Source organism: Cupressus sempervirens, chromosome 8, assembly GCF_028749045.1.
Source record: "Cupressus sempervirens isolate cs-2001-9-10 chromosome 8, ASM2874904v1, whole genome shotgun sequence".
Taxonomy (NCBI): domain Eukaryota; kingdom Viridiplantae; phylum Streptophyta; class Pinopsida; order Cupressales; family Cupressaceae; genus Cupressus; species Cupressus sempervirens.
The window spans coordinates 457,931,102-457,939,979 of record NC_143125.1 but is presented as its reverse complement, the minus strand read 5'-3'; the positions used below and the strand labels follow the sequence as shown (position 1 = coordinate 457,939,979).

General features: G+C 37.0%; 1 pseudogene; it reads right to left on the bottom strand.

Annotated features, from left to right (window-relative positions):
* Positions 1-5,336: 5,336 nt before the first annotated feature.
* On the bottom strand, positions 5,337-8,488 carry LOC149543205 (uncharacterized; annotated as a pseudogene).
* Between the last annotated feature and the right edge of the window lie 390 nt (positions 8,489-8,878).

Genomic DNA, 8,878 nt, shown 5'->3' with positions numbered 1-8,878 from the left:
TATTGTAAATACATTTCTTCTTGTGTTTGCATATTCTCTCTCATGTCTGTTTAGGGTTTTTTCCTAGCTCCACGTTATTCTCTCCTTGGCTTCTCTTTGATAGGTTATTCGCATGTAGGTGATCTTGGGCGTCTTCAAAGTTGGATTTCATCAACTCCAACAAGAACATGGATAAGCACAAGCATCCGTAGATAGGTTAACATACCTTTCAAAATCATGAGCCAACAAATCAAAAATCTCATCAACACTTAACAAGACTTCATTATTAGTTTCTTCTCCTTGGCTGTGATCATTATTTGGATAGCTTGGCACATTTACAACAATAGATTTATTAGTAACATATTCTAAAAAATTAGAATTCTGATCATATCATAGATCTTCTTCCTTCGAATCGACATCTTAAAACATTCACATTCATCACTAGAAGCAAGACTATTATTACTGTTACACTTTTCCTCTTCTTTACACTCATCATCACAAAAAGATGAATCCACATTATGTACATCATCAATTTGCTGATTATTATCCTTTAATTCATAAAACTGAGACTCCTCATATTCATTATTACTTTCAACAGACTCATTGTATTCACTACTATTAGACTCATTAGCCTTCAAAGCACTTTCAACCTCCATGATAAAATCTTGGAATTCAATAATCTTTTCTAATCTTGACTTGGCTGACCAATCAACTGAATGCGGCATAAAAACTTCTAAGAGCACCATTGGCCATGAAGACTTCTCCGGTCTAAAGGATTCATCAAGATTCATAACTACTGATTTAAACTTCATGTAAGTTTGAAATCCATTAAGACCCGTGATATCACCAATCATATTTCTTATATCAATTCTGGTCTCATTATGAATTTCTCTTTTCAACCAAGCAATATCTTCATGAATACTTTCAAGAGTTGGTATATCATTTTCAGATCTAAACTCAGAATCCATCTCTTGGAATTTTAAAACTCCTACCTCTGTTTTCCTAGTGCTGAAACCACTAGATGGAGGCATCCATTTCTACCATTTAACTTTCATGAATGACAAATACATGAAAACTAAAATACCTTTATGTGTTGCTGTCTGAAACCTTAGATCTACTGATTGGCACAGGGTGCAAATATGAAATCCTTCACACTGTAGATAAAGTCCTTTGTAGAGTCGCCATATCCTTGAAGAGGAAAATGAAATCACAATAGTGATTCACCCTTTGAAATGAATTTCTTTAGCAGATGCAAGCAACCACATAAACCATTAATCAAAAAACTTATAATTTCTCTTTCCCAACAAACTAGATCTCCCCAAAAATACTAAAAGCCTCTGATATTAAGAAAAACCATGCACTGGTATAGAGATTTACTTCAGAGTCACCACTCACACTTATTGAGCAAATATTTGAAACAATTTTACCATTTGTAGATTCTGAACTAGACTTTCAATACGGAAAACTTGCAGATCACTAATACCTTGGAAAGAGGATACACTTCATTTTCAGATTCTTGACTCTGATTTTTACAATAGCAACTCACAAAACTGAATTGATTGAGGGTATACTCATTTCTCAACACAAATTACAACCAATTCAAGAACTACTGTTGTAAGAGAATAAACCATATTGGGGAACATGAAAATATATTAAGGAAATGGACTGAACACATCACTTATTGCTGTATAAAAACTTTCTCCATGTCATTCCTTCTATTGTGTTGAATTCCTTTAAATTCTCAAGTTTTGTCTATCATGAATCTCAACACAAGTCCCCAGCAGAGTCGCCATTTTGTTGGTTGACTCGGATGGGCGAAACCATACTGAAAAATAGGACTGAGATATTCAATTCACACCAGAGATTCTTGTCCTTTTAACAAGGTTTATTTTCCATCTCAACTCCCTAGCATTTTTGCCATTTTGTTGGTGACTCGGATGGGCAAAACCCAACTGAGAGTAGGACTGAAATTTTCAATGAACACCAGAGACTCTCGTCCTTTCAACAAAGAATTACTTCATAGCTTTCCCAATAGAGTTTCCATTTTGTTGGATCCTAATTTAACAGTTTTACAAACAACCAAGAAACTAGACAAATGCATCTAAGGCTAGCAAATTCCTATGATGAATGCACTTGACTGCACTCTTGGGCCAACTATAAGGCTTGACCCTTCTTCACTTCAGGCTTTGCAAGACCTAGGTGGGTTAACCTTGAGGTTCTAAGATATGGTACCAGTGCATTTAAAACATTAATCTGAACCTATTTACTACAAATGAAAATCCTTATATCTCCTAATAACTCATGAAACAACATAAATCTACAAAACTAAATGCAAATCTATGAATCTCATAAGTTGAGTGAGGGTTAATTCTTTTCAGCCCACTACAAAAACATGAAATATTGAATTTATTTTGAATTAAAGATTTTGTGCAAATGACATTCATATAAGCTTGCATTTGATTTAGTGATCAGTGCCTTATCCATTGAAACATAGAGTCATTACCAGTAGGATGACCTAACTTGTTTGTATTGCAATCATGTTTATCAACTGAAATCTCCAAATCCCATTCATATGCAATATCCCCTTCATACACCCAAAAACCCTATCAGAACATTGAAGCATTTACTTAACTCCTTGAGTCAAAAGAAACAACAAATTTAACATACAACTCATCCAAGTTGCCTTAAATCAAATTAACCTTATCCATTTAATCTCAAAGTTAATAGCACATGAAGAATTAGGAGACAGAATTAGAGAACTCAGATAATTCATGTAAATCACCTTTATATTCATCCATGGAAAGACTAAATATAGTAGACTGGTAAAACTAAATGAAGCTCAAGATATGTCAACTAATCTAGCATCAATTTTCAGTATCTCAGAACAACAATACATAATATGAAATGAAAATCTGCACAGGGTGGATGTGTGACCTTCACTACTAGAGCTCAACTCAATAGTCAAGAAGCAAAACCATGTACAATCTTGGTTTCAATAGTAGAACATTGGAACCTTGCTGGTATTACCCAGAGCAAACTGCCAACCCTTACAATGAATGAAAGATAGAGAGATATAGGAGAAGATGAATTCTTGGATCTAATTTATGCCTGACATGTGTCCACTTGGAATCCAATCTTTTTTAGTTACAAAACCTCCTTCTTTTCATAGATTGATGATTTGGTTTCATCATTACTTTGTTACTGATTTGCAAATATCTTTGATGAAATGATGAAAACTTTTATGCATACAAAATATCTGAAAGCCTATGGAAAATGTTGGTAAAATTTGAGCTTTTACTAATTGAATTTGATCAAAGTCGACCCCAACTGCATTTTTATCATGTTTTACTAATCCTGCAACTGCATTTTCAATTTTAGCTTATACCACTAAGAAGGCCCCAAATTTCACATTTCTAGCTATAACTTGAACCCTTAAATTCCTATGCAGAAACGAACTCCATAATTGAAAAGTTTGTCTTTTCATGATTCTAGCAATATATAGCATCGCTATGTTAGCCTCTCAGAAACCTCTTAAATCTCAATTTGAAAAATATCCCTCTGCTAGAACACTCAGGCATGCATATCCTTTAAAATTTAAATTAATCTAAATTTTTAACTTTAGATTAAAACCCCTTTTTGTATTTAAAAAACCTAATGTGCATTCATTTGAAAAAATAATAAAATATTATTTTTTATGATTTCCAAATTTTCCCCTATCCTTTGAATCTGGGGTCAAACCTTTGTTTCACCAATGCTACGTGGCGCTCCATGATTGGCTTGCCTGATTTGCATCATCTACCACATCATCAGTTGAGAGGGACCCGCTGACACATGGTGCTTCCTCACAATTCTGCATTTCTTAACAGCCTTGCATCTTCATTAAGCGGGATTGCGTCGTCCGTCGAATTTGACACGTGATAGCATCTGGTGAATCCGTCTTGAATTTCTCCTTTGGTGCCACCTCACGACTAGCTGAGACTCGTGCCACTTGTCAAAATCTTACATTCTTGTACTTTTTAACAGTCGAGCATCTTAGTTTTACGAATTTGCACCAATCGTTGATCTTGACATGTGTCGAAGTCTCAAGTTTTGCCTCAGAATGCACCACATCAACTTGCTTAAATGTTTGTTCAAAATAATACCTTTTTACCTTGCTAGTTGTCCACATGCACATTGGTAGGATGGGGCCCTTCACAAACTTGGTGTCTTCATTGGCTTCAAAAAGTTGACATCTTTTAGACGTCTTATATGTCTTGTGCGATAGTATTTAAACACATAGAAACTTACCACACAATTGATGTGGGACAATATGTTGTCATTGACTTTCTCCCCTCAGATACAGTCTTTTCTTAGACCTATGATGGATTGCCCCTTACTCAGGTTCCTTCATTTTTATAGCGGCATGCTTTTCTTTGAAACGACGTGAGGTTCATTCGTTTGCTTAGCGTGGATATCTTCTTGCTGTTAGTTTCTTCCTTTTTGGATGCAATTGTCTGGACTTGATTGGGTTTTATTGTCTTTGACTATGGCTTAGTGGTGAAGGGCTCCTTCAGTTTTCATGCCGCCTCCTCATTCTTCACACACCTTGCTTCCTCTATTTTATAGGTGGGCAAAATAAAAATCATTAATAATACGTGGCTTTGGGTTTTCTTCAAGTTGTTTTCAAACTGCTATGGGCATGAGATGCTTTTTTATTTCTTTCCAATGCTTGCACTGAGCTTACTATCTAATGTGGAGCCCCTTCTCATTTTGGCGTAAGGATTCATTCTTGCTTCCTACGAGGTCAAGGATTTTCTACCTTAATTGGTTGCACGGGTTCCCTACAATGATTTGCCCCTTTGCTTGTGGCCTTCTTTATACTGGCAGCTTCACTTGACACTGCCTTTGTTTCTTTTGCATTGGTGTCTGACTCAAGATGGGACGACTTTCCTCACTGCTGGGTAGCTGCTCTGTATCACTTTTTCTTTCTTTACTTGCGGCTCCATTTTAATTCTGCCCCACAAACTTTACAACCTTGCCTCCTGTTGTGGTGTCCACAAAACACGCCCCATTCCTCAGTAGGAATAGGGACCCCCTACATTTTTTGACTCCTGGACTCATAGTTTAGGAGTTGGGAGAAGAAGAGTTTTATTAGACCTTAGAATTTTAGAGTCAAATATTCGAAAAATCACAAAAAAATCAAAAAATTGAAAAACACAAAAAAAAAAAAAAACAATTTTTTTTTGGAAAAAGCACCACATGCATTTGCTCGTGTTCGAGCCACGCACGTGCGCTCATGCGCATTAGCGCCACACCATGCCTCACACATTTGCGCCACGCACGCGCACCGCTTCTCACGTGTGTGCTCATGTTGCGCCTCATGCAGGCGCGTCACATTGTACTCGCTTGTGCCGTGCACCACGCCTCGCGCTCGCTCCACGCGCGTGCCTTGTGCTTGCACACGTGCGCATGCTTGTGCCGCTCGCCACGCACCTCGCACTCGCGGGCATGTGATTGCCCGTGTCACTCGCCGTGTACCTCACGCTCGCGGGTGCGCACGCACCTGCACTCACGCCACCAAAGGCACCATGTGCCCTTGCGAAGCTACTTTTTCACCTCCAATTTTATCTGAATAGCCATATAAGGGGTTTAAAATATATCGTTTAAGTATAAGTCTAAGATATAATTTAATATATGCAACGAATCTTTTGAGATAGGTTTCAGACCTCCACGAGATAAAGTAAAGATTCTAGGAAATTTTAGGGCTTCAGGAATCCAGACTTAGCCAAATTTCAGGACCTCAGGATTTCAGACTTAGCCAAATTTCAGGATCCACCTCTAGTTTTGTTTGAGTACCTAGTGTGTCTTTACTATGCATTTTTAACTCCACGGACTAATGTTTGCTTCTATTGTAGGTAAAAATGGCATCCTAAACTTGTTGAGGTCATAACTTTTGACTCGGGCCTTGGAATTCAAAACCACTTACACCGTTGGAAAGAAGAACTAACGATCTAATTTCAGTCCCTAAAACAGTAACTTTAGGGATCGACAAAGGTTCCAACTCAAAATTTTGAGCAAAAGACCTCCAAAAAGTTCATTTAAAAATACCTAGAAAATTTGTGAAAAAATATGAAAAAGTTGCAAACATTTGATTGTTTTGGATGATCTAGATCACTTGGTTTCTCGTCGGGAAGGATTGGATAGGTGGAGAGAAGATAAAGGTCAAAGATACAGAGGTTGGACACATAAAGCAAATCAGGTTCCTTATCTTATGCAGCTATTGGGGACAAGATTCAATGCAAGTGCCTTGAGATTTTCTATTGAAGAAGTAGAGGGACTACAAGTTTATGAAAGTAATTGTCTATAAAGAGGGTGTAAATAATTAGAAAGGGGCATGGAGCGTATACAAAAAGTGATCTAAAACCTCATTTGAGAAAAACCCAGAAACCATTTTCAAAATTGAGAACTTTGATTTTTTGGCTAATTGAGCTCCGCAGGTTCGCAGCTCTGTAGGTTTTTAGGTCTGCAGGTATGCAGGTCCGCAGCTCTGCATTTTCATGTGGCTTCACAATTTAGATGTGCGCCGACAGTTGACTACCAGTTCCAAAAATAGCACTTTCCATGTAATGGGAGCACATTTTGATGGCAAGTTAACTCCGACACACATCAAGTGAAGGGCCAGCTTCTATTTTTGGTATCTCCATGTACTTCTACTTCGACTGATGACTTTCTCCTACTTTCTCTCTAAACTTTCATTTTTTTTGACATGTAATGGGCTCATGCATCCAATTAATGAATAAAATATGGATGGAGCCCCTCTAAGCACCAATTAGATTGTCAGTTTGTATATATTTAGTTTGTTTAAATGTTTTAAAGCATTTTATTACATCAAGATATCTCTCACTCTCAACACAAATTGAGGAGATGATTTTTTATAATTACCCCATTGTAAAATGTAAAAAGGGCCACTATTATTATGCAATAAAGTTATGCTTTTGGTGCTAGCATTCAGAGTGTAGTTATTCTTGTTTGAATGTGTCATTGTTTTGTGAATTTTATTCATGAGATTGTGATTGAGCCAAAGGTTTATTGTGTTTTTTCTAGTTGTGTGATCTTTTAGTTCTGGTGTTTGCTACAGATATATGAATTTTGTTGACGTAACGAGCTTGAGAAGAGATCACCCGATTGTGTCTACATAGCTTTTTGTCTCGCATGAGTGCACTTTCTATGGCCTTGCGATTTGATGAAGAGTGAAACATCATTTAATTTGTTAAAGATTCTCATTGACGATTGCATCAGTGGATTCTAGGAAGTGCTGCTCCTATTTTCATTGGTTTCCTACCGATTTCTTCAAAGGTTTAACTCGCAACGTGTTGTGTTCTGTAGCTTATCTCCATTTAGGAATTTCAATTTCAATTTATTTGATTTCATGTTATTTGCTTTCAGTTTCATTATTTGCTTTGCTAACCCCCTGTTAGAATAGGACTTCACAATAGTTGCATTGTTAGAGTTGCATTCATTGAAAAATGGAAAATACAAAAATATTGTTCTTTTGGTGTGATATTTTGAGACAGCAAATAGATTTTACTTAATTCCAAGGTAAAAGAGTTTTTGGAACCAGCAAAGGCCTCCTCGTGAACATTCACATTTATCTTCTATTGAGCAGATTTTGGTACGTCGCAAGACAAACACTGAACCTTGGAGTGGATCCTTAAAAAGATTTGCTTTTCAAGAGAGGAATTACACTATGGATTCCTGCCGTTGACCTTGTGCAAAATGAACGCCCAACACCTTCCCTGCTACTTTGAATGCATGTTGCTCCTCTTTTTACTGCGTGAGTGGCTTTGAAATTGGTAGCTTCTTATTTTAACATGGGGGGCTCTTTTCTTGGCGTTGACTACCCATTTATATGGTGCTCCTTCTTTGGGTCAGCTCCTCCTTCAATTCCAACCCATCTCAAATGCAGGTGTAGATGTAAATTGACTTCATCTGGTCATGTAAGAAATGGAAAATTGCCACCAATTTTTTATTACCTTCCTCACACCAGAGTACCTATCACCCAACTGGTCTTTCAATACTTGAGGTATGACACAATAATCATTTGTATCCATGATTGTGAGTGCAAAGTTTAGAAATAGTAATCATCCAATAGAAGCAATCATTGTGTTTAATGTCAAACAAGATGCCAATTCTTCCCTTGAGAGGGTCTCAAGTTGATTAACTACAAAGTCCACAGAGTCTGGAATAAACGTTCATAAGGTCCATAATGAACTCCTATCAGAATGTACCACTTTAGCATAAAGCAAGGAGTCTAATCAAACCGAGGAAGACCAAGGCATTGCATCTCCAAAATGATGAGTTTCCCAATTTTTTTTTAAGAGCACTGCAGATTTTACTCATCTTGGATGATAATGAACAAAAGTTGTGCAAGAGAACCCCCAAGTGAGGTGCCATATAGATGTATGTGGTGAACATCAATATAATTTAAGAACTTTTCAAATGAATCAACCCATCCTTGATGGCTCCATATGGTGTATCATCATCTTTACTAGTCTAATGGAATCAGTCGGACCCCAAAGTGGGTCCGGCTAATTTTTTTTTGTTTTCAAACACCTTAACCATCCAACTGATCCACCGACCTTCTCAAACTAATTGGAATCTAATTCGACTGCTGAATCATCATTTAGAACTCATTTTATCACTGTTCTACAAACTATCAATTTGATGTCAGGAGGTCCTTTGATTGGCCTTAAAAACTGATCTAAACACTTGATCGAGCTCTAAAAATTGGCATACTAATACTCTGTTCTGCACTCTTGCACCATGTTGAATCTTGTCTCATGACAAATTCAGAGTCAAAAGATATTGATCATCAAAGTTACTTTCTTAGAATTGCCTGCAAGAAAACAAGTCAGAAAAC